Source organism: Cyclopterus lumpus, chromosome 19 (genome assembly GCF_009769545.1).
Source record: "Cyclopterus lumpus isolate fCycLum1 chromosome 19, fCycLum1.pri, whole genome shotgun sequence".
NCBI lineage: Eukaryota > Metazoa > Chordata > Actinopteri > Perciformes > Cyclopteridae > Cyclopterus > Cyclopterus lumpus.
The window spans coordinates 7,754,290-7,781,944 of NC_046984.1; the positions used below are offsets into that span (position 1 = coordinate 7,754,290).

The 27,655-nt window shown below is 45.1% G+C and overlaps 1 protein-coding gene across 7 annotated transcripts in view; it reads right to left on the bottom strand.

Annotated features, from left to right (window-relative positions):
• Positions 1-27,655, bottom strand: part of raraa (retinoic acid receptor, alpha a) — a 154,786-nt gene that overhangs the window by 105,382 nt on the left and 21,749 nt on the right. For 2 of the 7 annotated variants that reach the window (XM_034558402.1, XM_034558400.1), the window contains one exon: positions 5,442-5,511. The exons of 1 other annotated variant lie outside the window; for it this stretch is intronic. The gene's annotated coding sequence lies outside the window, so the exon portion shown is untranslated. Of the gene's footprint in view, positions 1-1,076; positions 1,225-5,441; positions 5,512-26,855; positions 27,136-27,655 lie in introns of those variants that run through there. 4 more of the 7 variants (XM_034558405.1, XM_034558399.1, XM_034558403.1 and 1 more) reach the window with 3 other exon arrangements.

Here is a 27,655-nt window from a genome sequence, read left to right on the forward strand (position 1 = left end):
CCTCCACACTACAGACATATTTAAAACAATGTACCTCCACATTGCAGACATGTTTTAAAACCATGTACCTCCACACTGCAGACATATTTAAAACAATGTACCTCCACACTGCAGACATATTTAAAACAATGTACCTCCACACTGCATGCATATTTAAAACAATGTACCTCCACACTGCAGACATGTTTAAAACAATGTACCTCCACATTGCAGACATATTTAAAACAATGTACCTCCACACTGCAGACATATTTAAAACAATGTACCTCCACACTGCAGACATGTTTAAAACAATGTACCTCCACATTGCAGACATATTCAAAACAATGTACCTCCACATTGCAGAGATATTCAAAACAATGTACCTCCACATTGCAGACATATTCAAAACAATGTACCTCCGCTATAACTTAGCCATGTGATGACATTAGATTAGCAGAGTTATACAAATATATTGAGCTCACCCTGAAAAAATAAATACTCCAATATCTAAACATAGAAAGTCCAGCCTGTTAAAGCACTACACGTTGTAACTTTACTGCACTCATACAGGTGTTAATCACATAGAGAGGCAGTCGAGCACAGTCTGCAGACGACTGACTGCAGACTGCATTCATCACCATTCCAGGAAAAAAAGAATGACTATTTACCACATTTATTCCTCCGACTAGAAATTGTAGGAGTGGATATGGGTTTCCTCCTCCTCCTACTCGCCATCGCCCTCTTTTCTGCGGCCCGTCTCCACCAGCACCGCCATTAAAGTATGGTTGAAAATAGTGCCTTTGGATGATGTTGTGGAGACGAAGGACTATTAAAAGTCAGGCAAATGCTTTTACCAGTGCTTATGGAATTGCACGGAGGTGCCATTTCAGCTCCTGCAAATGCGATCCAAAAAACCCTTCTGTGGCTGATCAAAAAGAGCACACACACACACACACACACACACACACACACACACACACACACACACACACACACACACACACACACACACACACACACACACACACACACACACACACACACACACACACACACACACACACACACACACACACACACACACACACACTTACACTTTCTGGGCTCAGTTGGTCCCCATTGGTTTGGAAGGCCATGGCAAGCTATAACAACTACAGCCTTTTAGTAGTGGGCCCTCTGTTTCAGCAATCTGGGTTCTCTTTGCCTTTGGACATGGACCAGGTCAGACTGCACAATACACCACTGTGTTTCGAGAGTGAGAGAGAAAGAGGGGGTGAGAGGAGAGAAAACTGCAGTCAAGTGAGTCCCTGCGTGCACACATATGTATAAATAAGCATGTGTGCACAAGCATGTATGTTTGAGTATGTTTTGGTTGTGGGAATACCGCGCATGTGTGTGTATTTAGACTGTTGGGTCCACCACACCCTCTCTCTTTTCCATACCGGATTGCAAGGCCTCCCTCCCGTCGCCCCAGCCCTCCGCCGTTACATCATCAGCTTTTTTTGCTACCTCAGCACAAACAACCATTTTGGGACCCCTTGGCAGCGTTTGAATGGCGTTGTTGTAAACCTCCACGAGGTCAGTCCGCCAGAAGTAACGCACTTCACTGTCAAACTGAAACAGTACAGTGGACAGCAGACGTTTCTGCACAAAAAAAACTGAGCGCAGATACCGTGTTGGCCTGTGCCTCTTGGCTGCAGGCGGCACCTGTCTCTTTAAGATCTATTTCTCACAGCTTGCGGGTGCTGAGCTGAGCGGGCTAGCCTGATCCGAGCAGCGCTGGGCTGTGCATGTATGGTAACAGGGGGGAACCGCGCCGCCCAGCCTGCCAGCCCACCACAGGGAATTTGTTTATGTTTCCTTGCTGCCAAGTTCCTGTCAGGAGGCGCCCCAAAGAGGAACTGCAGACTACTCAGTACTGTTAGCTACGCCCTCTCGCCTAGAGTGGCTGGGGTTCTCTGCATACAGTATCGGGTCGTGCTTTGTAGGAACACTTAAAGCCATGGAGGTCTCTTCATCAATTTCAGAACTCACACACAGTACACACTCTCCATATTTTAAGCACTCACTCTGTTGTTCCATAACCAGCTTTCAGAGCGTCGAACTTCATAAAACAAGTCCTAACAAAAAGCTCAATTTATGACCCCCCAAACAAATTAACACCAATTATCTCAAAACCCAGGGCATAAAACAACACAAAGGCATAGTTTCATTAATGCAACACTTTACGACAGGCATTTACTTATGCTGAGGATTATGGGTATTGTAAAAAGTGAGCACCATCACATAAAACACAGTAAACAGGACTGGTAAACTCATGAGCATTAAGTGGGGAAAAGCGCTAAAACTAAATGACTCTCCCGCTAAAGCAAAGAATTCCCACCTCCAACACCACACACAACCATTATCTTGAATCGGGACAAAAATACTATCCATTAAGGCCAGCAAAACGGGGACTGCATCCATTTTGCACATTAATACAACGCCTCAGCCTATGCATGCCGTGTCCTGAGAATCCGCTGCAAATGAGGTCAGCAAGTGTGTTTTGTATCTTGAGTGCGGCGGCCACCCACAAGTTTGCAAAAAGGAAAGAGCCGCTCACTTACAGTTATGTCAAGGACATGGACCGTTTGTCTTCATACCATGCATGTGTGATGTCCAGTCAGTGTGTGTGGTCGGGGATGGAGAAGTGTGTGAGGGAGCGGAGGAAGGAGAGGTCAGACGAGGCCACGCAAAAGGGGCGTGGGACCCAGGATGGCGAGACAGAGGAAGAGATAGAGAGAGAGAAAGGGGGAAGAACAAAAGATGGAAGCGTGGATGGAAAGATGTCGGCTGACGTTTGGGGGGACTGCGTGAAATCAAAAACAGGAAGCCATTTATGACAGCGTGGATGGCGGAACCACTCCCTGTCACGTGTTGGCACGTTTCACTGTACGGCCAGAAACACACAATGAAGCACTGACTGACATTTTTTTTAAATGAGCTTCATGCTGTCTTGTCAAACTTTTCCATTTTGTTTCACTGTGGGTGGAGTGCACGTGCAAGGGCAAAAAAAACAAATCAATTGAGCATCAGGATTCGGGGCACACTTCTGCTATTTTGCTGACGGTGAGGAAGTAAGTAATTCGAATGCCTCACGATAAATGAGCTCAGCAGCACAAAATACCAACTGAGCTTGAAGTGGTTCACTCAACCGTAACTCTCCAAATTTGGGGGATTGTGTAAATCTGACAAATCAAATTGGTTGATCAGAAGGCGGAAGTGTTGCAAAGCCCCATTGTGCGAACACAATTGCACCACTACACTCAAATTGATCACGATGAAAGAACAAAAAAAAAAGTGTCAAACAGCCATGAGTTTCAAAGAAATCTCAGATGACATGAATCAAACCCGGGGAACTCAAGTACAAAAGCTGCTGTGGCATTTTGGCAAGAAAAGAAAACTGACCAAGTCTGGCAAAACAACAACAAAGATGTTGAGTGCTGATTATTCAACTCTGTTCAGCTGCGAGGAAGAATAAGAGGTGCCAATACACAGGAACAACTGTACGCACTAACACATTTGAACTTCCCTGCAGTTTCCATGTCCGAAGTGGAGTAAAAAAAAAGAAACCCACAGGAGTCCCATTCTAGAGGGCTCGGCAGCCGCCACTTACCTACCGCATACAGAGTGTGAATCATTAAAGGCATGTGTTCCACATCAACTGCCGGGGCCGCTTCCCAACCCACGAAGGAGACTGGAGCTAAATTATGTCTGGGGAGTGGAGAATGGGGGCGGGCCGGTTAAATACCGCTTCACGTGGAGATGAAAACCCCAAACCTGCTAACTCAGAGAGCAAAAGACAAATGACTGCGTGCAAGTAGTGCGTGTGCCTTCTCCCGGTTCACAAAATAACCCAGCGACGAATAAATGAAGCGGCTAATGGAATAATTAGATGACTTCCAGGAACGGTGATGTGTCATCATGAACAAATGAAGTGAAGAAGGTTTTATGCTCTCCAAACAACTAAATGGAGAGCCAAACTGAATAGAAAACTGACCCACTTTACTTGTTTCTCTGGCTGCCTTTTTCTAAAAAGCTACAACACAGTGTGATAACTTTCCCCAGGGAAACAAATCTAAGGGTGGGGAGATACAAAAGGAAGGAGGAACTTAAGAGTTGTACGCATATAAGACCAATGTGCCAGCCTTAGTCTTGTCCATCAGGCCAGCCGTATGCCAAACTGGTTGCTAACAGAGGAGTGTCTGCCAGACCACTTGTCGTCCCCAGTTACGACACACAGACGTCTCCTGCGGGTGTGAATAAACACACACACACACACACACACACACACACACACACACACACACACACACACACACACACACACACACACACACACACACACACACACACACACACACACACACACACACACACACACACACACACACACACACACACACACACACACACACACACACACACACACACACACACACACGCACACGCACACGCACACGCACACGCACACGCACACGCGTCTGTGTGGGCATCCTTTGAAGGGTTTGTGGAGGGAGTCTGCATTCTTCTGGGCATTGCCTGGCATCTTTGAATACATACCAGTCTATTTGTTTTTGCTTGGAGGCTGCCATGGGGGAAGGTGTTTGTCTGGGGGAAGCGATCACCTTTCCCCCAGGGCCAGGAAGAGCCAGGAAGGGACAGGACGAGACATGACAGGGAAGAACAGGGAAAGTAAAAACGCTAGTTTGTACAGGCAGGACAAACTAAGCCACAGTCCCGGGGACTTGATGCTATGACTGGCTGAGAGAGATTGACCAACCTTTTCAGCTCCTTGCTGTAGTCCTTATTGTGTCAACACTGGCAAACAACATTTAATTAAATAAATAGAAATGCCAGGACATAACTATTCTTTCCGCTGCCACAGTGTATTGAAGCCGACACAGTGAAGATGAATCATCCCCAATAAATCAGTCTATATTCACAAACTGATGGTCCAAGTTCTTCACGGCAGTTCCTCGTGATGAATGGCTGTGTTTGCTTTGTCTTTGTCGCTTAAACATGACTCCCAAATCTCCCTGCTGTCAGCTCCAACTGTGATGCAACAGACCGGATTAGACTTGATCCTACCACTGGCGGCACACAGGTCCCAAGACGAGAAGCACCTCCTGTAACCAGTACAGTGCGTGTGCACGCGCACGCGTGCGTGTGCGTGTGCGTGTGTGTGTGCGAATGCTTACTCTGTACATACACAGTGACCTTTTCAATGGCAGATATGACATGAGGTGAAGGGAGAGACAACATGAAATGCGACCACAAAACCAACATGGCAGTCACATGACGAGGAACAATGCTCTTGTATAGACAGCAAGATGGCGTTTGGTAGCCACAGACACAACTGTGGAGTGTGCAGAAGCCCAATTACCCAGAGTTGACGAGAGCGACAAATTCGGGCTTACCCCAAAAACGTCAATCTCCCTGTCCTTGGCCAAGGAAATCTCCCCTTGAATCGATTGCAGCTCCTAAACTCTGAAGGGAGGAAGAAAGAGAAAGAGAGAGAGAGAGAGAGAGAGATTTGAAACAGAGAGCTTTGTAGTCCTTATCCACGTGCTGCCGACTCAGTGGCTCCCTAGCTTCTCTGGCACAGAACTGCTTGACTACAAGAAAACTCTGACACTCTTTTTCCTTCCCTCTCTCATACTCCCTGTAATCTGCCCGCCCTTTTCCAGTAGATTGGACTTTCTCACACACCACATTTGAGCCCCAGACATCATGTGAAAACAGTGCTTCTGTGGTGTGTGAATTACCTGGGGCCTAGGAAGGCACCGTCGTGCTTATGGCCACAACTCAATTACAGCAATGTGAATCAGGTGGCGGCCTAGAAATCCCCTTAGCGTGATGTACAAATAGCGACACAGAGGCGCCTTCATTGCCAAGACGGAGACAGATCTAAAGTGGCACGTCATCTCTTCGCAGAAAGACAGCTAAGCCTATATGTTGTACTGATGAATGGCTTCTGCAAACATGTATCTAGTGACACTGGTTTGGGACACTAACATATTAGTGTTAGACAATATGTCTGGTTGCAGATCTAAATTTAAAGAGTCACATGACACTTAGAAACTCTGATAAACCTTTGTGCAGCAGAAAAACTATGCAAAGTGTTTTTGCAGGATTGTTTTTAAACAAAAAAACAACCGGAGGGAAATTACAGGACATTGGTTTGCAAACATTATAATGCACTTTGTTGTAAATGCCAAACTCAACATTCATGGTCACTTATTCTGGAATAGAATTGTTTTGTCAAAAACACTCAAAAAGCAGTGAGTTTATTCTTAATTTCTCCATCAGAAGAGAAGAGACCATCTCTTTTTAGAATATCCTGGCTACAGAATCCCTAAATAAAATGTAGAACTGTGGACCGGGTCACTGTTTTCCCAAAAGTATGTTCAAGAGAAAACAATGACCTTTAAAACTGCGGTCTGCTTGGGTGTATTTCCCTTCAAGGCACATGTTACAGGGAGGAAGAACATTTCTATACTTGGGCAAACAATGAAAGCAGCAAGTTAAACCAGGAGGACAGAGCTTTCCTGACAGCCATAGTACTGCTTGCTCTTTAGAAGCGTCATCATACCACGACAAAAAGAAAATCCCCTCCCTCCAGGCTGAAGTGGCCCTGGTGCCATTTTACAAGCAGCAAATGAATTTCACACTTATTTGTTATCACAAGCTCTTGAGGACAGTCAAACAGCTATAAAGGAGATAAATATAGCAGTCTTACAAAAGATGATGCATTTATCTTGACAACAGGGACTGCTTTCATTTGCACATCACACACCTCCAACCGGATGCTGTGCCAACCTCAATGCAATGTTAATGAGGAATCACATTTACAAATTCACATGAGGCGTTTGTCACATTAATGCAACTAACTATGGTACAGTTACTGTTTAAGGTTATGTTGCTCACATGCATTGGTTATAAGCTCACCTTCTTGCTACATGCGAATATTAATACTGTTTGAGTGGGAAGATCAGACTTAAGAGACGCAAAGTCGTGCCTAAGCAGATCTTAAAACTATCTTAATTATAGATCTATACATTGCAAACATATGTCATATTTATACGGTCTAATACCAGAAAACCAATTCATTCACAATAGGGTGTGGACACTGACACTATAAATACTGAAAATATAATGCCATGCATTAGCCCTGAAACAAACATTACCTTGTGTTGTCACAGCTGACAGCCTCAAAAAGTAACACAGATTTCAATTTACATCTCTTTGATAAAGTCTGTAGACAACAATGAGGTGGAATTAAACATTGCGGTGCTCCTGTCTACACTGGTATGAATGTTAATGTGTGCCTAAAATGACAACTTTCTGGCCAATGAAGAGTGATAAACCTGCATTTGTGCATAATTACTATGACTTCAAAATATGTATAATATTACTCATTTTAGAAATGAATTGGGGCTTTGCACTAGACCATACCACCATTCAGTCAAAGCATGGCTCTGGTGCATTGCATGCGACAGCTTACAGTGTATGTAACCCACCTTCTATCTGACCCTGGTTATGAGATGCTGGGTCCAGCTGAAATCACTTCTCTGGCTCTGCGCTACTCACACCGGTACCTCTTCCCTCTTCCAACCTCATAATCAAGCCTGTGCCCTCAATGACTCCTCATTTCACTTCCTGTCTTATTGCACATCCTCACTTCCTGTTTTGTCGTTCTCAATGTTGTGTGTTAAGTGGTCCGCTAGAACAAAAAACGCCTACAGCATGTAGGATGAAATGAGGATAGAGTTAAATGCACATGCACGTATGCTGTGTGTGTGTGTGTGTGTGTGTGAGTGTAAGCCTGCAGCCAATACACTGATGAGAGCGGACAGTAGTAGCCTGGGGTAATCACGTCTTTATCCTTGCTGATGGCTGAAAGGCAATTCATTGCAGACCAGACACTCACCTTTCACTTTCTCACACACACACACACACACACACGGAGAAGAAGGGGCCCTCACTGCTGGAGCCCTGCCATGCAAGTCCATCTGCTTTTAAAATGGAACCCAATTTACACCACCTAGAGGGCCTTGATTGCTCAGGGACCCTCAATCTCACCAAGCAGAGGTCACCCGATCCTCAATGTACGGCCTTGCGTCGGCACCTGGGACTGGGATTTGAGTTGAGGTGCTGATGGTTAAAAAGGTTTGATGGGAGGCGGTCCAACTCTCAAGTAAAATCATTCACCGGGCCTGTGACATTCCCTTACTCGTTTTGACAGCAGCACCCTTACACTGCTACTAATGTGTAAAAGAAATACTGATTGTGGGTCCGACCAGCAGTCGCCAAGTAGTGTGAGTAAAGCCCCGCGGGGAGAGTCATGAGCTCACATTAAAACACAAGGTGTTGTTTTAACTTTGTTTTCGTCTTTGAAATTCCACCGGCTGTGTGCCGCCACGCACACACACACACACACACACACACACACACACACACACAATATAAACCGCTCTCCTTGAGGCTCTGACTCTCAATGGTGGAAACCCCCTTCAGTCACACATAGATCACATAACCTCTCTTGTCATTGGAGGACAGCACTCCCAATGGAAAGATGCAGATTCACACTCGCTGAGTGCCGGCCAAGGCTCCAGACTGCCATTGTCCTTCAGAGTCATCCAAACAAAACAATGAAGAGGGTCACGCAAGGCCCCCAGAGGAATGGTAAATATCCGCGGAGAGGGAGAGTCAAAGAGAAAGAGGCAGCGAGAGAGAGGAAGTGAGTGAATCCACTGACAATGACAGTGGCATATGGAAAAGGCAGTGCAAAATATGATCATCTGGGGGCAGGTGAATTCCACTAATGTTCAATCATTCATGAAGAATCTGACACTGCTTGCATGGAAAATATGTCAGCTCCATGATGTAGAGCAAAAACAGACACGTAAAGAAAGAATGTAAACTATCTCATCTCGATGTGTTAAGAATTATAGTTACTGTAACACATGGTGAAAACACCTCTATTCATCTCTGTATATTTTATGCTCCGTCGTAGAATAACAAGCATATATATCTCCTACATTGCAGGAGACAGTAGTTCATTTCATGTGTACAACCATTTTTTAGGTGAGTGATGCTTGTTGCCAATGCCTTGCCCAGGCAGAAAAGGTGCAAACAATATCAAAGGGTTAGATTGTGGTGATGTAAATCATTCATTAGTGCCGAGTGACCCTCATTATAAAACCATCTTTGTTGTCATTATTCATCGGGCATAAAATGCTAGCCTGTTAATTCAGACTCAGGATGTTGACAATGGGCGTCCCACAAAGGGCTCGGAAGACACAGTCCCCCTCCCAATTGGTCTTTCATATGCAAATGAGGAAACTGTTTTGGGTTTACTGGCCTGGTTGGAAATGATTTAGGGTGACACCGGTGCTCTGAGCCTTTATGTTTAGGCTGGCCGTGGGGGCTCATATATCACCATGATCATTAATCAATTAGCGTCTCCTAGCCACCTGTCGGACACATCGGTGCACAAAACATTCCTGCCCTTGGGCAGTTGCTAGACGATGATCATCAGTAGCACCACTATTACCTTCCAACCCTTCGGCACACCGCCCCCTCCCCTTTATGGTAATACCCTGATGGATTACATAATCACACCCAAACACTGCCCACCACGAAAAGGGCTCCGCTCCAAGAGAAGCAAATCCGAGTCCTGTGATGGTGTTTTTTTATGGGTCTCCCACTCCCAACTCCCAATTAAACGGTACATTTTTTTTTAACATGCAGTTGCCCTCCACTGTCACAAACAGAAAAGAAGAGGCAGAGAGGAATTGATGTTGGCCTTGTAAGAGAATCAATAAACTGACTGCTATTCAAAAGTGCTGAATGCACACCAACTCTGTGTCCTTCATTGTTTTAAATGCGGCTGTCTGCAGTGGGGTATTGATGGTTGTTTAGTATTGATGACATGTCACAGTAGCCAAATACATGTGAGATGGAAGGGTCTAAACTGTCAGGGTGTTGGTGACATTAAAGTGAGTCCAGAAAAGAGATTTTGTTTAGACTAGATGCACTTATTGCTGACTCGCAGGAAGTCAACTACAAACTAGACTGCTAAAACACACAAACAAAGGCTTTCTGAACTAACTGTTCATTCATCTATAAATCACAAAGTTTCTGGAAACTTATAGTTTCTGGAAAGCTGAACAAGAGAGAAAGTTTGAAAAAAAGTTGTGTTACAATTTTCTTGGTCTGGGTTGTTTGAAAGCGTCATCAGGCTTTGTGATCTCACGAAGCCACTTGAGACTCCGTGCGGCGAGAGCGATGGCGTTTGAACAAATCCTCAACGATTACCGTTAAACAACTGCCCTGTGCCCAACCGCTTCAAATACTGTTTGTTCTGAAGATTTGCATGTCAATTTGAACTATTTTGCAAAGGCCCTCGCTGCCACCAGACAATCTCCTTTGCACAGCTTTGCTTCCCTAACAAAAGCCAACTCACACCACCCTCACATCCAACTCCCAAAAAGCAGTCACATTTTTCACCCTTTTTTTTTGTTATTTGGAACTAATTCTTAAAAGCAGCTGAAGAGATAAGTGGCACTAAAATTAGAGACTAATCCGCCAACCCTCAATATGGGGACATGGAGAAAGTAGATTTGTCAAGCCTTTCTTTCATTATAAAAGTAGCACTCTTCACGCAGCTTAGCAATACGAAATCGCTCAATCAGTCTCGTGTGGAACATTTAGGAGGGATGGGGAAAGAGGATGGGGTAAAGGCCTATCTGTGAACCCAGAAAACCTGGCATCAGGCTGGTGCCATTATTGTGTTGCCAGAATTGTTCATCCTACCTGTGCTGCATTCTTCCACTCTTGAGGGTTCCCCATTGACAATGACATTCACCATACACTTCTCAAGGCTCAAAACACAGGAGTTTTTCCACGGGGGATTGTAGAAAAACTGGGCCACTGTGTTGAGTCTGACAAGTGTGTAACACTGGGCTGGGCACTGGCACTTATTTTCCCCAATTCTCTTTCGTCTTTTAAATCCAACCTATCCGGGCAAGAAGCCAGCTGCCGACATTATCAGGTGGATTATCCAAAGAACAAAAGATCCTCTGCAATTCTTTCTTTCAAAATGGACCGAAACCCCATCCAGCATAGACACTGGTGTGTGTGTGTGTGTGTGTGTGTGTCTTTGCATTCGCATTTACTGTCCTTGGTATTTCAACCAAATTCATTTCTTACAGAAGATTATTTCCCTGATAATTTCCCAAGTTGTTCTTACTTATCTCTCCAGTGAGGTCCTAAAAACCTGCAGTGATATTAGAAGTTTAAAAAGATCAACACTAAAGCTGAGAAAATGTAGAGGAAAACATGTGTGTTCTGGCTCACTGTATCTAATCACATTCACAACATAAATGTGTCTTCGGAGGACACAAGGCCAAAGAAAATAAATCTGGAAGGGCAAAGAATTTCACACTTGACTGCAAACAAGTAAAGTGCATAGTTGTGTTGCTCTGGTATCTACTGGTGGACAAGCAGTGTTGGGGTAAAACCCTACTGCCTGAGCAAGATAAAGGCTATCCACATGGTACAGAGGCAGAGCGAAGACGGCGGGAAGGAGGAGGGTGGTGGGCGACAGGGCAAAGGCTTGACCTCTCGGGGTCAATATGGGATTAGTAACATGTATCATACCTACGCTAGCTGCTAAATAAGAAGCCAGGCAGCTTCTCTCTGAAGAATTCAGCCACATTTCGATGTCAAAGTCCAAATGAAGGCTGGGCCCACCACTAGCAACCAGATGCCCTGTGTTTATGACAAAGACAAATATTGGAATCCCTAAGTGGAAAAACATGCCATGCTGGCACACGGCAGCAACAGTGAAACGTTACATCATGTCGACGATTAAATGAGCGCAGTCTGGATCTGATCAAAAGTTTAAATACCTGTCAATGCCAATATAAAAGCTTGTATTTCATGCTTCATGTGAGAGGCTACAAAATAAGTTTAATTCAATAGCGAAACAATGGTTGAAGGATGGAGGCGCTGCGGTTTGAGGGGGAGGCCGGCAGTGCTGTTAAAGTCCTGATGAAAGCCATGGAAGGTATCCGAACAGATTGAATCCATGGAGCCACAGCTCAGCCCCACACTGACATTCACATGGAGGAAATAACAAAGAAGCAATTGAGTGCGGAGACCAGATTTGGCACCCAGGACCATCATAAAACAGCCAAACCCCAGGGGACTGCGTGACAGTGGTTAAAGATGCACGGCAGCTCTGCATTGTTTTGGTGCTCTGGACAAGTAGACCAGAGTGTGAGTGGGTATCCTGGGCCAGAGGCCAACTGGGAATGAAAACACGCTGTTGTGCTGAAGGACAATTACGCCACACTCACGCAACAGACTAAGTGGAGATGTGCATATAAAACAAACATACCCTCGTTGTTAGCCCTTTCATAACTTGTGCATGGGGATGAAATCTACAATGACTCCACTACAAGTGAAATGTACAAACAAAACACAAATTAGAGATGGCATCCCATTTTCTCATCCCACATCTCCAACGCACACGGAGGAGATTAACTTCTTTTTCCAGTTGCAAACACCAGTTTCCAAGAATCTCGAGCGCTTTCTCCAAATCGTTTGGACGTTCCAAATGCGGGGAAGGGTTATTTTGAGGCCCTGGTACAGGAGGTTTCTGCAACACTACATTTTCTTGTCAATTTCTGAAATTTACAATCTGACATCATGCCTTTTTCTGCAGCTTAAGAGTCGCTTAAGCTGCAGAGTCGTTCCACTCCGGTTAGCGGGCGCAACACAATTAATAAGGGATGTTGTTAATAAGTCAGGAATCCACAAAGTAGATATGAATAGTAGAGGCTAAAAATGATCCAGAAAAACAACTTAAAGCTGGAATGAAATTGACAATTTAAACCCACATTCTCAAAGCATGGCGCTCCCTTCCCACTACAGACCAGTGAGGACTATGGGTGGGTAAAACACAGACAAAGTATTCAAAGACTATACAAAGACAAACAAAATATACCTATTATTGTTATTTCAATTCAGGTAAGAGCGCATGTAATGACTTTTAGATGTAAATGACACGTACATCTAAAACAATTAGAGCCCTTCTTTAACACATCTTGATAGTGGTCAGATGATAACACAACGCACACCTGTTTTCAATTTGTCACTTAATGAGCAGATGACAGCAACAACGCTCCTTGGCGACAAAGAAAACACGACATTCTATCATCGCCGCTGTTTTTCTGATGTTCGTTACAGAAATATAAAACACACTATTACGATAATTTCACACTTCGGGCACCAGTAATGTTGTGGAGCCTGGGCTGAATCAAAAAGCAAGAGAGCAGCCTTCTCACATGTGCATAGGTGTAACAATAGGCCGAGCTCCAAGTGGTCTGCAAACGGTTCTCTCCTCATTCTTCACATTCCTACTGTCCGTGTTCACTGCTGAACCACAGCAGACACCTCTGTATTGGGGGCGATGGAGGAAGTGTGAGAGCAGGAGACAGAAGGAGACCAATCAAAATCAGCATCCAGGTCTGGACACAACATTTTCACAGCCAACGTTTTAAATTGTTACAGCGGGGAGATAAAAAAACAAACAGGTGTTACTAATAACATTATGCATCCCTTCAAATGAAGTGTCCCAGTAAGCCATACCAGTGAGCCATCATGCATGTTACCTGAGCCTCAGTCCACCCACCGCTAATTTTGAATGCAAAATGTATGTATGTATAAAAGCAGTGTCGACACATATAAAAGCTACAATACCTTGGAAAATAGCAACATGACATGGGGCACTGAACTTGATGAATTTACTACATCAGACCACAATAACTACAGCCACTTGGTCCCTCCCCCTCACATCTCCTCCTAGCATACAGCAAACTCTTGCAAAGGGAGCGCGAAAATGTGGCCAAATATACAACGAGCAATGTCGCTCTCTAAGTCCCAGAGTGTGATATTGATTAACTGTAAGTTACTGTCCGTGTATTTTGCCCACAGGCTGGAGATTGCTCGAAACTTTGCGTGACTCTTTAATGGTATTTATTACACTTACAAAATAAAAAAGTAAAATATGGAGTAGACATGACTGACTCCATGTCTACTCCACATTCACAGTGGCAAAGCTGCTATGTAGCCTCTTTATTGATCTTATGTTCCACGGATTACCTCTGCTTTATGAGTACATTGACGATGTCTCACAGAAGTGTTTGTTTAGACACCACACACACACACACACACACACACACACACACACACACACACACACACACACACACACACACACACACACACACACACACACACACACACACACACACACACACACACACACACACACACACACACACACACACACACACACACACACACACACACACACACACACACACACACACACACACACACACACACACACACACACACACACACAAATTCACTTGTATACATATATGCCTTCCACAGAAAAAGACCCTGAAGCTGCGTTCACACCAAACGTGTTGCGAATATTCGCAACGCGTTTGGTGTGAACGCCCCATGAGACCTCTTTAATATCTCTGTTTATGAAGTTCACCAATGTAATCTTTGAGTTAAGTCCATATTGATTGTGGAAAAAATCTCTGTTGATGTAGGCTCTTATATACTTTGATTGGTCTTACAAGAAAATAATAACTAAAATCATTAGTGTGGATATGCATAGCTATTGGTTAAAGGAGAGAATCGGTAATATGAGGGTTCATAGTTATCAATGTAGTTGTATTGATGTAAAAGATGGCCAGATGTAACCTCATCTATTTGTATTGCAATAAATAATAATAATAATAATAATAATAATGCATTTAATTTATATAGCGCTTTTCATAGTACTCAAAGACACTTCACATAATTAAAACATCCTAAAAGCTAAAAATAAATAAATAAGAATAGCTAAAATACAGGTAAAACAAATAAATAGGGACTTTGAGTCGCTCGGACCCTGATAAGAAAACAAAAACAAACAATCACACATTAAAAGCAGTTCTGAACAGGTGGGTTTTGATTTGGGATTTGAATGAGGAAAGATCAGTGCAGTCTCGGATGAGTTTGGGGAGAGAGTTCCAGAGGGAGGGGGCAGATATGGAGAAGGCTCTGTCACCCCACGTCCGGTGCTTGGTCCTATGTGGGATGGACAGGAGATTGGCATCAGAGGAGCGGAGCTGACGGGATGGAGTGTGGTGGTGGAGTAGGTCGGTGAGGTAGGAGGGGGCCTGATTATGGAGGGCTTTGTGAGTGAGGAGAAGGATTTTGTATTGGATCCGTGTGGGACGGGGAGCCAGTGAAGGCTCTGGAGAACAGGGGTGATGTGATCACGGGAACGAGAGTGGGTGAGCAGGCGAGCAGCAGAGTTCTGGATGTATTGGAGTTTGTTTAGGATTTTGGAAGATGTGCCATAAAGAATACTATTGCAATAGTCAATTCTGGAGGTGATGAAGGCGTGGATTAAAGTTTCAGCAGCAGATGAGGAAAGTGATGGGCGGAGACGGGCAATGTTTTTTAGGTGGAAGAAGGAGGTTCTGGTGATTTGTTTGATGTGATGTTCAAATGAGAGGTTGCTGTCAAACATGACTCCGAGGTTGCGGATGTGAGGGGAGGGAGACAGAGTGGAGTTATCGATGGTGAGGCAGAAGTTGTGACTGGTTTTGGTGAGAGATTTGGGGCCGATGATGATCATATCCGATTTATCACAGTTGAGTTTGAGAAAGTTGGTTTGCATCCATGATTTAATGTCAGTGAGGCAGTTGGTCAGAGTGGAGTGAGTAGTAGTGGTAATGGCTTTTGTGGAGATGTAGAGCTGGACATCATCAGCGTAGCAGTGGAAGAGGAGACCGTGATGACGTATGATGTTTCCAAGAGGGAGCAGGTAGAGGATGAACAGAAGAGGACCAAGCACCGAACCCTGGGGGACGCCCTGAGACAGAGGAGCAGTGGAGGAGGTGCAGTTGTTGATGCTGATAAATTGTTGTCTGTTTGTTAGATATGATTTGAGCCAGGAGAGAGCAGTTCCGGTGATGTTGAGGGACGATTCGAGGCGGGAGAGAAGGATGTTGTGGTTGATGGTGTCGAAGGCTGCAGTGAGATCCAGGAGAAGGAGAATGTTGAGGTGGCCAGAGTCTGAGGAGAGGAGGAGGTCATTGGTGACTTTGAGAAGTGCTGTTTCGGTGCTGTGCTGTGAGCGGAAACCAGATTGAAATGGCTCGAACAGATCGTTTGAAATGAGGTGGGTTTTGAGTTGTGCAGCGACGACACGTTCCAGTATTTTTGACAGGAAGGGAAGATTTGAGATGGGCCGGAAATTGCTCATGGTCTCAGGGTCGAGTCCAGGTTTCTTGAGGATGGGGGTGACAGCAGCCAGTTTAAGTGTGTCGGGGACTGAGCCGGAGTTGAGGGAGGAGTTGATTATTGCTATGATGAGTGGAGCAATGGCTGGGAGACATTCCTTGGTGAGAGTAGATGGTATGGGATCCAGAATACAGGTGGAGCTTCTCATTCCTGTTGTGAATGAAGAGAGCTCCAAAGGGGACACAGGGGAGAACTGAGAAAGGGGCTGAGGGGTGAATATGGGGAGAGGGGGTGGCGAAATGGAAAGTGCGGGTGAGGTCTTCAGGTTGCTGTAAATTATATCAATTTTTGTATTGAAAAATGAAAGGAAAGAGTTGCACTTGTCGACTGTAAAGGATTTGAAAGTGTTGTCCCTGGGTTTGAGAAGCTTGTTTATTGTTGAGAAGAGAGCCTTTGGGTTGGAGGAGCCAGCGTGTATGAGGTGTGAGTAGTAGGTGGTCCGGGCTGAGATGAGAGCGTCATTGTATTGTTGAAGGTAGTCAGAGTGTGCTTGGAGATGGACTGTTAAACCAGTTTTCCTGCAGAGTCTTTCAAGCTGCCGCTTACGGGATTTCATATGGTGGAGATCAGGAGTATACCAAGGAGCTGAGTGAGTGAATGAGACCGTTTGGGTTTTAATAGGAGCCAGCTGATCAAGACAGGAGGAGAGTGTGTTATTGTAGTAATTTACGAGATCGGAGGGATTATCAGACAGTGGGAAAGGGGAGGCCGACATGGTACTGGCAAGAGAGGCTGAAAGAGTTGTGGGGGAAATAGTTTTGAGATTTCTGAAGGATATGTTGCGCTTGGTTCTTGGGATGGGGATAGGGATGCCGATGTCCATGGTGATAGCCAGGTGGTCGGAGATATTGAGGTTGAGGCTGGAGAGCTGAAGTATTGTGAGACCAGTGGAGCAGACCAAATCCAGGATGTGACCTCGGCTGTGAGTGGGGAAGTTGATGTGTTGTGTGAAGTTGAAGCATTGTAGCAGTTCTAGGAATTCTATGGCAGGTTTACATTCCGTGTCATCAATATGGATGTTAAAATCACCAAGGAGGAGAACGGCAGGTGAAATTGCACAGAGCTGGGTCAGAAAATCAGAGAAGTCAGAGAGGAAGGAGGGGTTTGGCTTGGGGGGGGCGGTAAATAACAGCAATTACCAGAGGAGTCGGACCAGAGAGTTTGAGGGCAATATGTTCAAAAGAATGAACGGCAGGAATGGGAATGGTGGTTGTTTTAATGTCCTCCCGGTGGACAGCAGCAACACCACCTCCCCGCCCCTCTGGACGAGGTTTATCTGTGTATGTGAATCCTGTGGGGGTGGTCTGGTTGAGGGAGAAATAGTCCAGGGGTTTATGCCATGTTTCAGTGAGGCAGAGAAAATCAAGATTACTATCAATTATGAATTCATTCAGAAGGAGGCTTTTGTTATTGAGTGAGCGGGTGTTGAGCAAGGCCAGTTTCAGGTGACGTTGCGTTGTGATAGGCTGTGAGGACTGAGGAAGGGGACGGAGATTGGACCAATTCACGTGTGGTTTGTTGTGATGACGTAACGAGGAAGTACGATTGCGACAGGACCACAGGGATGGGATGGAGTTTTGGGACGTGAAGTTGTAGGTGAACATGCGGCCAGAGCCTCTGTGTGAAGGATGGCCTCGGCGGAGTATTCCATGTTGTTTCAGAATGTCCATGCAGTCCGGGCGCAGGTGGTTATCAAAGCCGCGAAGCTCCGACGCGGAGTACAGCGGCGGCATGGTCCGGTGGCGGAGTAGTAGCGTTAAGCTAGCGCCAGCCTGTGACCGAGAGCCCGCCGTCCGCGAGATGAGAAGCGATGTGCAGCCCAGGAGAATCAGCGAGATGATCCACAGCATACCAGCGGGAAGACGCCAGCAGTCCGGTGAGGAGAGAGTGGTAGCCTAGAGGGGCTACCAGCCCGTTAGCCTGACGATCCTGCCCGGAGAATGGAGGTCCACCTGGTGCAGTGGTGGCTAGCGGAGACCAACCCAGGTCTGCTCACCGCACCGGAACGGAAAGATCCCGGCAGAGTAGACAGGTGGGCTTGTGATGGCTAGCGACGTGGCAGCCAGTGGTGAGAAGACCAGCCGTTCCAGTTGCAGGACAAAAACAACAATTGGACTAAACCCGGAAGTCTTCGGGCTAGCGGGCTAATTACTCTTCTGAGGTTAGTCGAGTGTTTAAATATATTCAAGGTGCTACTCTTGTGTTTGTGAGCACAGAGCTAGCAACCTAAACAAACAGGCAAAAAGAAGTGAAAAACACAAGAGCAAAAATAAAAACGCGAAAACACGAGCGAAAAATCGAGGCTGCCATCAAGCGGCCATCTTGGATATCTATATTAAGAAAGTAAAATAAAAAAAGATAGCTTGGGCTGTAGCAAGCTTAAACTTGGAGAGTCCCGAGCTGATCTGCAGGATAGGGATTGAAGCCATCAAAGCATTTTTAATGCATTATATAAAACTCAATCTCGTTTCGATCATTTGTTTCTCATGACCCATTGTGCTCACTTGAGCACTGGGACCTGTTCCTCCTTAACGGACAACATTGTATTGCAAATAAGTGAACTGAAATTTAGTGTGAGCCAATTCACAGTAGCCAGTAGTTCCAATGAATATGGTTTTCAAACAGCAAGCAACGCCAATTTGGGTTTTAAAAAAGTGGTGGTTTGCTTCTATTTCAGCATCAGTTTGCAGCTGGAAAATGCTGAATTCAGAATCTTGTTCATGCTGTGGATGAAGGCAAAATGTCTTGATCTTTTCCATATCTCCTTGCCACATAAGATACACACTTTCTTCTCTGTGGATACCATACAAGACAATAGAGGCCTCCAACGGTGATTGGAAACTGTCAAAGAAAAGCAGGGATGCAGGCTGCGTTTTCTTATTGATTCAACATATCTTACTATGCAGGAAAAAAAAAAATCCTGATGTTCAACTATGGACAACAAAAAGGCCAAATAGTGAAGTGGAAATGGCCACCGAGTTGAGCAGGCAGTGCCCAAGAAAACGAGGACTGGTTGATGTGTACAAATGAGAGGTTCTGCATAAATCACCCTGGAACAGGAATCAGAGCGGTGCAGAGAAGCTACCTGGAACACAGTCAACACATTTCACACACGCAGGGCCTGGAAACACCACGCTTGGGGCTTCCACCTTCATTTAGATGAAAATGAACCTCCTCGAGAGGAAATAAAGCCATTTTTAACTCCCCCTCTCACTAGGAGTCGGCCTCCCATAATGTGCCCAGTCAATGGACTGTGGGTTTATTCAACTGTAGGCAGCCCACAGCACAGTCATAAATAATGTAGGGCAGCTCACATGAAACCCTAATCACCATTGTGCTGTCACCCAACAGAGAAGATTGCTTGTTTAATTTACTGCGCCGCATCTGTCTCAGTTCTGCCCAATTTAGTTTCACAATTTCAATGGGAAAGTACTCCAGGTATTTATCAATATGCTTTTCACCCAATACCATGAATCAATAAGAAGGCAATGTTCATGTGTCTACGCCTGTGTGTCTGTGTGCGCACACACGTGTGTCGGTGTGCCATAAACAACAAACAAGAAAGCTGCAGCTTGTGAAACAACAAATGCCATCAACACTCAATAACCAGAGACTCATTATTGGCTATATACGACGCACTTTATTATAACATTACTATTCCATTAGCATGCATACATTTGCATATTGCAGTCACTTCATTACAGAGGCTGTTGATCATAAATGGCAGCCATATGCTGCCTAGTGTGCCATATTACAGAGTTATTACTGCGACACAGAAAGCCGAGAAATATGGAAATCATGTTGACACAAAATTATGAGAAGAAACAAAAACAAAGGCTCTGCCGTTATTGATATGTGCCACAGTCTCATTGACTCAATGAGTATCACTTACATCCAGGAGAAATGCTTTCCTGCTAACAAACATCTGCAGGCTGAGGCCCACTTTGTTGGCTGCGCCTGATGCTTTCTTCACAAATACATAATATAGTGTACATTATGACTTGCGCATACAATAACTGAACAAAAACGATGCATTCAGCTTTTATAAGAACAAAACATGGAAGATTAATTACTGGTTTACCAACCCAAACAAAAGGTAAATGTAATTATCCCGTAATCGTCTTTTGCTGCATTGTTTTGGGGGGTTAATTTGGGGTTAATTTGCCCCCCCCCCCCCCCGGCAATGTCTCAGTATGACAGATATTTGGTGTGATGGCACTGTGATGACAACCCATGGAGACAGAATAAGTAGCAGAGGCTCACTAACTACACAGACTTGGCAGGCTCCTGCCCGGGCAGCAGAGCAGTAATATAACGATGCTCTGAGCCGGGGCCACTTTCGACCGGCTAGCTGTTCGAGCTAGCAGCAGCAAGAGTGGTATCATCTTTGTTCAGAACCATTATCTTTCTCACCGTGGTGTTCGCTTCAAACTGATAAATGTGGCTAATGTGCAAGCAGCTGCAGCCACGGCAGCTGGGAAACACACTGTCAACTGCCACACACGCCCACACAGGAGGCACAATGGAGGGGATTTGTTCCACTGAAACCAATGTTAAGACACGTCGGTGTGTGAAGCGCTTTGAGAATGGACATGACCGCTGCACAGGAGACTCCCGTGCAATGTCATCGATAGCAGACTGGGAAGGACACAGTCTGTCAAGCATCTGAATTAGGAAGATACAATTAAGTATGATGAAGAGCAGTCCAGCTGATAAGTAACCACTCCAGTGCTCATTCATAGTGTATTGTAGATTGAAGTAGATTCAACTAGTTTGTCAAAGTAATGTTTTTTAGGCAAAAATACCAACCATTTTTAGGTTGCAGCTTCTCCAATGTGAATATGTTCCGCCTTTCTCAGTGTTTATCATTAGAAACCGAATATCTTCAGGGTTTTGGACTGTCGCACAAAACAAGACATTTGACGATGTACTGTATATATGTTCAATATGTTATGATATTTTATAAACTAAACAAATATTAGGCTAATTAGAAAAATGATCTGGAGAAATCCAGAGTGCAGTGACAAGTCAAACCTATTTGTCTACTTGGATGTTCTCTCTCGATCTGGCACCTGAGCAATCTTTTTTTAAATATTCTATGGCCTAATTTTAACGTAAATATAAAAATGAAAAAATCACAATGTCATAACTCCCTACAGACACGCCATTGGCACAGAGCCGTACTGGTAAACAAGGGGCGTTTAAGGACAGATTGGCTGGTCAGACATCTGTGTAAGTAACACCAGCTATCTGGCTGTCTGGCTCATGGCAGCAGAGGGTTAACTTGGCAGCTCAGCTGTACAGTGCAGCTCTAAAAGGAATATTAACAGCATGTCCCCTCAGTGCAGACTGGGGAGAGAGCAACAAGAAAAAGGAGGAGAAAAGCAGAGATGAAGAAAAAAGCAAGGAGCAAAGGAGTGGGTGTGCGAATCCAATTTCCAGTGACAGTGCGCTCAGGATCACTGTTTCAGTGAACGAACATATCATCTGTCAAAGTTAATGGCAGTGTCCTGGGGAAAATGAAGGAAAATAGAATGGAGACCAATCATTAAGAAGGTGGGTGATTGTGGGGGTGGGTGGGGGGTTGAATACAACAGTCTGCTCCACTGTCTCCCCGGGAAAATAAATATACACATAAGCCATTAGTGCATTCACGAGGTGGCAGTGCAGCCATGACGGCTGGTTCTCATACTAAATAGATAATATTAGCGCAGACGCCTGAAGAGGAATCTGTGGGCTCGAGCCATGCAGCGATATCGCTGGGAACGAAGAGGTCGGACTGGCTTCCTGGTAGGACGGCTGGCAGGCTCGCTCACAGGTCCAGCGAGTCTGTCTCTCACTCAGAGCTGTGGATCTACTCAGCAGAAGCAATTGATACCATTGTTTTATGAAGAAGAGGGTGGAGGGGGATTAAGAACCAACAATTGGGCTCTTTCACTGGAAATGTCAGCCGTCACGCCGGGGGACTGTCCCACTGGGCAGAGAGACTTTTGTAAAAAGCCAAGGTAGAGAATGAGTGTGGAAAATAGTATGAAACCCTGTGACGAGGGCGGTGAAACAGTGTGACATGCTACAGAACACTCCCGTGCCAAATGGTCGAAATGCAATCTCAAACATGGGACAACGGGCGAGGGGGAAACGTCATAACCCAGATCATGTGAGATCAAGTCAAGCAGAAACACAAGGCTTTCAATTTACTGTTGTATTCTGTGTGCGTCTTGAGAATCTGGTTGTCAAAAAGAAAAGCAGTACGACTGCAAATGTGTCAATGATTTCAAGGTCTACCAAAACACACATTCCAAATCAATAACCAGGATAATAAGTTATATTGGTCTTTAGCTCAGCCTCATTAGGGAAAAAAAGCAGACAAACGTGGCCTGATTCTTCAGGCAAATTAACATAGTGAGGAACCTAAAATATCACAAACGATCATCCATTCTGGGACATCATGAGACTTACAAGGGAGAGATACAAAGCTCTCCCTCTGAGTGCTTTGATAACCCCACTGGCCTTGGACCTCTTTGAAAATCTCACTGAGAAGGTTTGAGGTGAATATAAAGAGCAAGTTGAATTGAGGTACCCTGCCGCTTTAAGGCTGGGATGAAACAGAGTTATTCTACCACTCTGACCTAATTGCTCTCTCGCTCTCCCAACATGAACACTGGGAGCTGTGCACTCTGACACGTAAAGATTATTTAATACCATCAAAGCCATAAAAAGAGGAATAAAAGGAGGCAGTGCGAAAAGAGAGGGGTAGTTAACCCTCGCAAGGCTGGCAGTGCCGGGCAGTCCAGAAAGCTATGTGGAAAACAGCTGAAAGAGAATCAGTATGCAAAAGCAGGCCTGTCTCACTGCCGCCGGCCGACGTGACTGGAGCTCGCACATCCCAACATCACAGCGGCTCCAGAACTCCCCCTCCAAAATAAAATCCCACTCGGCTTCGGCTACACTCCTGGTATCGGCTCCCACCCTTCTTCTCTCCTGCCTTTCCCACACTCGCCCCAGTCCCTAAGGCAATGACTACGTCACTGGGCACCACTGCCAAACCACTGTAATATCCCAATTTATTTCTACTTATTCTAACAGAGCTTCTTTCATTTAGGTCAAGGCTGGTTTTATTAGTGAAAGGCTACACTGCTTGGTTCTACTGGAACAAACTGAACTATTCTTAATGGCAGTAGATTGGTGAACCAACATATGTACACATCAAACAAAGTCTTTAAAAAGGTAGCCTACTGTTTTGTTCCCTCTTATATGGTAAGTGAAGGTCTAATTCTGCAGTTAGTTTTTTCACTTTAATTACTTCCTCCTCTAGAAACTGAGCTACTAGCATCCAAAATCTGTGCGTGGGTGGAACTGGGAAGAGGTGTTTACCGTTAGGTAAGCGCTGGGTGACATCTCCAGGGTGCCCTGCCACTGAGCGTTTTTCATCTGTCAGTGCCTGATGAGTTTGTGCTGCACAGCCTCACGAGTCAGCCTGGCTCGTCAACAACAGGGGAGCAGGCTGCTGTGGCGAGGCTGCGTGAAGACCACTGCAGACCAAAGCAGCCCAAGCCACCTGACACGCTGAGGTTTTTTCAGAGAAAGCCGTCTCCAATGGCAAATTTAGCAAAGATTATATCTCTAGAATTTTCCCCCTTTGATTCTAATAGGCAAAGCTTGCTAAAACTTGATTTTCACACCTACTATTGGTTGTGAATGTGTTATTCCTGAAGGATGCCATCTTGTGACTGAGATCAAACCGATTTGAAAGAATAAACAATGTGGTGACCTCCTGAGCTGTATGGATGACACCATATATAACACCTAAAAGTAACACGAGGAAGGGTTAAAAAAAGAAAAGAAAACACTGTGACATCACCCTTACTTGCCCTTCAATATGAAAATAGGTCACCCAAAACTTGTAATATCAACATGCAAAAGTCAATGTTTTACACCGATGCTCCAAAGAAAAGTAAGACAAAATGTAATTTTGATAGATCTAGTAAATGCAAGAAGATTAAACTGCCCAAATATCTGCACAGAAATGTATAGAAATGTGAAGAATCCAACCAACTAGTAATAACTCATCGCCTCTCATCAAGTCCACGGGTAAGGAACAAAAAAAAAACACGTCAAATGTGGCAAATAAAATTGACAAAGCGAGGAGGCACTGACTCACTACTACGGTGTTTTTAGAGAACAAAGAGGGAAAAACAATCCTTTCCAGTGTCATTAACACTTGACTTTACAATCTGCAGAGGAAGGAAAGGGACTTGCGAGGGGGTGGGGGATGCGTGTGCGCGTGTGTGTGTGGTGGTGGTGGTGGTGGGGGGGGGGGGGACAAAGAGAGTGTGCCACTACCACCATGACGATGACACATATAATGCTCTGTAAAGCCGAGGCGCGCGAGGCCTTTAACTGGCACTGTTCACACGAGGAGAGAACCAACTTCCTGATGACGCTTGTCAAGGGGTCGACGATATCACACGTAACAGAACGCCACTGCATTTTAACAAACAAACTCAACACTGGGCAGGTTAATGTTTAAAAAAACATTTCATGTTAAATATAGTATTGCAAGAAACCAGTGCTAAATCATTTCTACTACAGGAGGAGGAAGCATTAGAAAAACACTGCTGTCAACAATGATTTGAACTTTCTCACTTCGTTAGATCCGAATAGTTCCAATTTTTGGATGTGGGATCTACTTATGCATGGCGGTCGGTGTTGTCTGTTTCTCCAAACTACGGGCACGTTCACCACCATGTAGTAATACACTCACTATGGACAAGCACCTCAAACAACCCCACGATCCCCTTGATACATGAGCTATATGTATGAATGCCAACATCATAACATCATACCTCTGATAACCTAATTCCAACCACTGAGAGAGGGACTATATTTTTAGAACTCAATGAAGGGCATGACATGGGATCAGGTACAAGACGGCAAGACAGCAGAAATCGTTATATAACAGACATCTAAAGGTTATTAGCTAAATTCCTTTTATGTGTGACGGTTTAGAGAGCAGGTAAACTATGTTGGGTTTAGCCCATACCTTCCCAATTACGGTGGTGTCACAACATTTAACAATGAATCACAACAAGAGAGGAAGTGACAAGGTGGGAAAACCCTCCGACACACCAAATGTCCCACTTTATGTCTCAGCCTCTAATGCATCTTGCTCTGAATGTCACAGGTTGTCACAGGAAAGGGCATCTTCTTCTTCCAGCCCCACCCCACCCAGAAATCTGGCCTCACTGCCAAGTCTGCAGCCAGTATTATACAAGTTGAGGGGGGCATAATAAACCTTTAACGTCACAAGATATCATTCAACAAATTACGCTGATGTTCCAAATGCATAAAGTGCACAGAGATTACTCAAATAAAAGGAAACATATATAAAGTACAGACGTAATAGAGGGCAATACGCACTGTAATCTGTGGCTTCACAAGACAACCTTTTTACAAGTCAACACTGATGACTTTCGGGTGCTGCAGGGCACGCGACTCAAACATCACAGCACAGTCCTGACATTTCATTTGCTGAGATCCAGACACCTCGAGTTGCCACATTATCTTGTCACGGGGTTAATCAGGGGTGTTAACAAATTAGGGGAGATATCCGTCAGTTTCCGGTGGAACTTGAAGGCTCCACTTTCAGAAGAATGCATTTGGGTCATCGGGTTTGCGGCTCGGTGTTCGAGCACATCAGAGGAATGTAAGGCTGCGGTTGCCCCCTGCGCGAGCGCTGCGTGTTCATCCGTTTACAGCGCTCCTGATATGATCGGTATTAACAGCGAAGTATACGATGCACTGCGAGTGCAAAGTTCACCTCGAGCTTAAAGGAGCCCGCGACGAAGCAATACAGTGATCCAAATGAGCGAGGACACACGACGTGAGAAGATGGGTATCTCTCCACGTGCAAAAAGAAAACACCCCAACAAGTAGGCACTGGCGCTCAGCCACACAGCGTCGCGTGCTTTTAACTCCATGACAGCACCTTTTTTCAAAAAAAAATTTATGATAAGCTAAATAATTAATTGACTGGAGGAAGCCGTCTGAGACGTGTCCCCCTGTCTCTACGAGCTGGCACCGGGGAGCAGAGGAGCGTTAGCTCTGCTAGCCGCCCTAACAGACATGTTCACTGGACATTATGTCGCGTGGACAAACACAATTACCTGTCGTGTCTTTCTCCTTCGGTTAGCCACGAATTACCAAGTTGGAAGGAGTTTTTGGACTCCAGTTATTCGGTCCGTTTATTTTGACAATGAACGGCGTAAAAACATATATATTTTTTTAAACGGTCACACTCGTGCACATTATCGCCATGCACGACGCATTCAAAGCCCTCCAGGTGGAAGAGCTAACGGTTAACTACGGTGCCCCGGTCGCCTCTTCTGAGACCTGGACGCATGCTGTCAGATGTTGACAAGCTGTCAATGGCAAGTGGATGGTAGTACCTGGGACCTGTTGACTCCTCCTCCTGCCGGTCCCTCGGGCTGCTGCTGGAAGTTCAGCTGTATTTCTCCGCGGTACAAAGTTTTCTGCCTGACTCTCAAATCTGCACGCGGTGGCTCTCACGAGTTCCGAGTGGCATTAAACCCCCGAGCCGGCCCAGAACCGTGAAGTACATTTGAGGAACGGCGAGCCGCTTTCAGAGCCTGGGCAAGTTTGGCACGGCTTTCGTGAAGGCAACCATTGCAGTCACGGTCTCTGCTGTGAAATCCGACACCAGCTTCCTCTGACCACGCCCCTTTCCTTTTCTGGGGGCCAGTCCTCAAAAAGTAGATGTCCTGCTCTCTCTCTCCCCCCCCCCCCCCCCCCCCCCCCCCCCCCCCACCCTCCCCCAGATGTGCTCAGGGCTCTGCATAAATGATGCAAGGCAACCAGAAAAGCACTGCGTTCGTTCAGCTGCATATTTTAAGTGGGTTTCATCCTTTTTTTCCCTTATAGCTCTTTTATGTTATTCTTAAATACACATAACTCCCTCTTCTATTCTCTAGTCTGGCAGGACTCACTTTCTTGAGTTAAAAAAGAGCTAACATTAACCTTCAATGTGAGGTCAAAGTCAATGGTGTCTGTGATTATGTCACTTTTGATATTTGAGAAGCAATGCAACCGAACACAAGCTTGCAAAAGAAAGTGTAGTGAGCGAAATATATACTCAGGTAACAATTTTGCACAAACCATAGATAAAGAGATAAATAAAGATTTTGCATTCGGAATATAATGCATTTGTTATACAACCACTGAGCTAAAT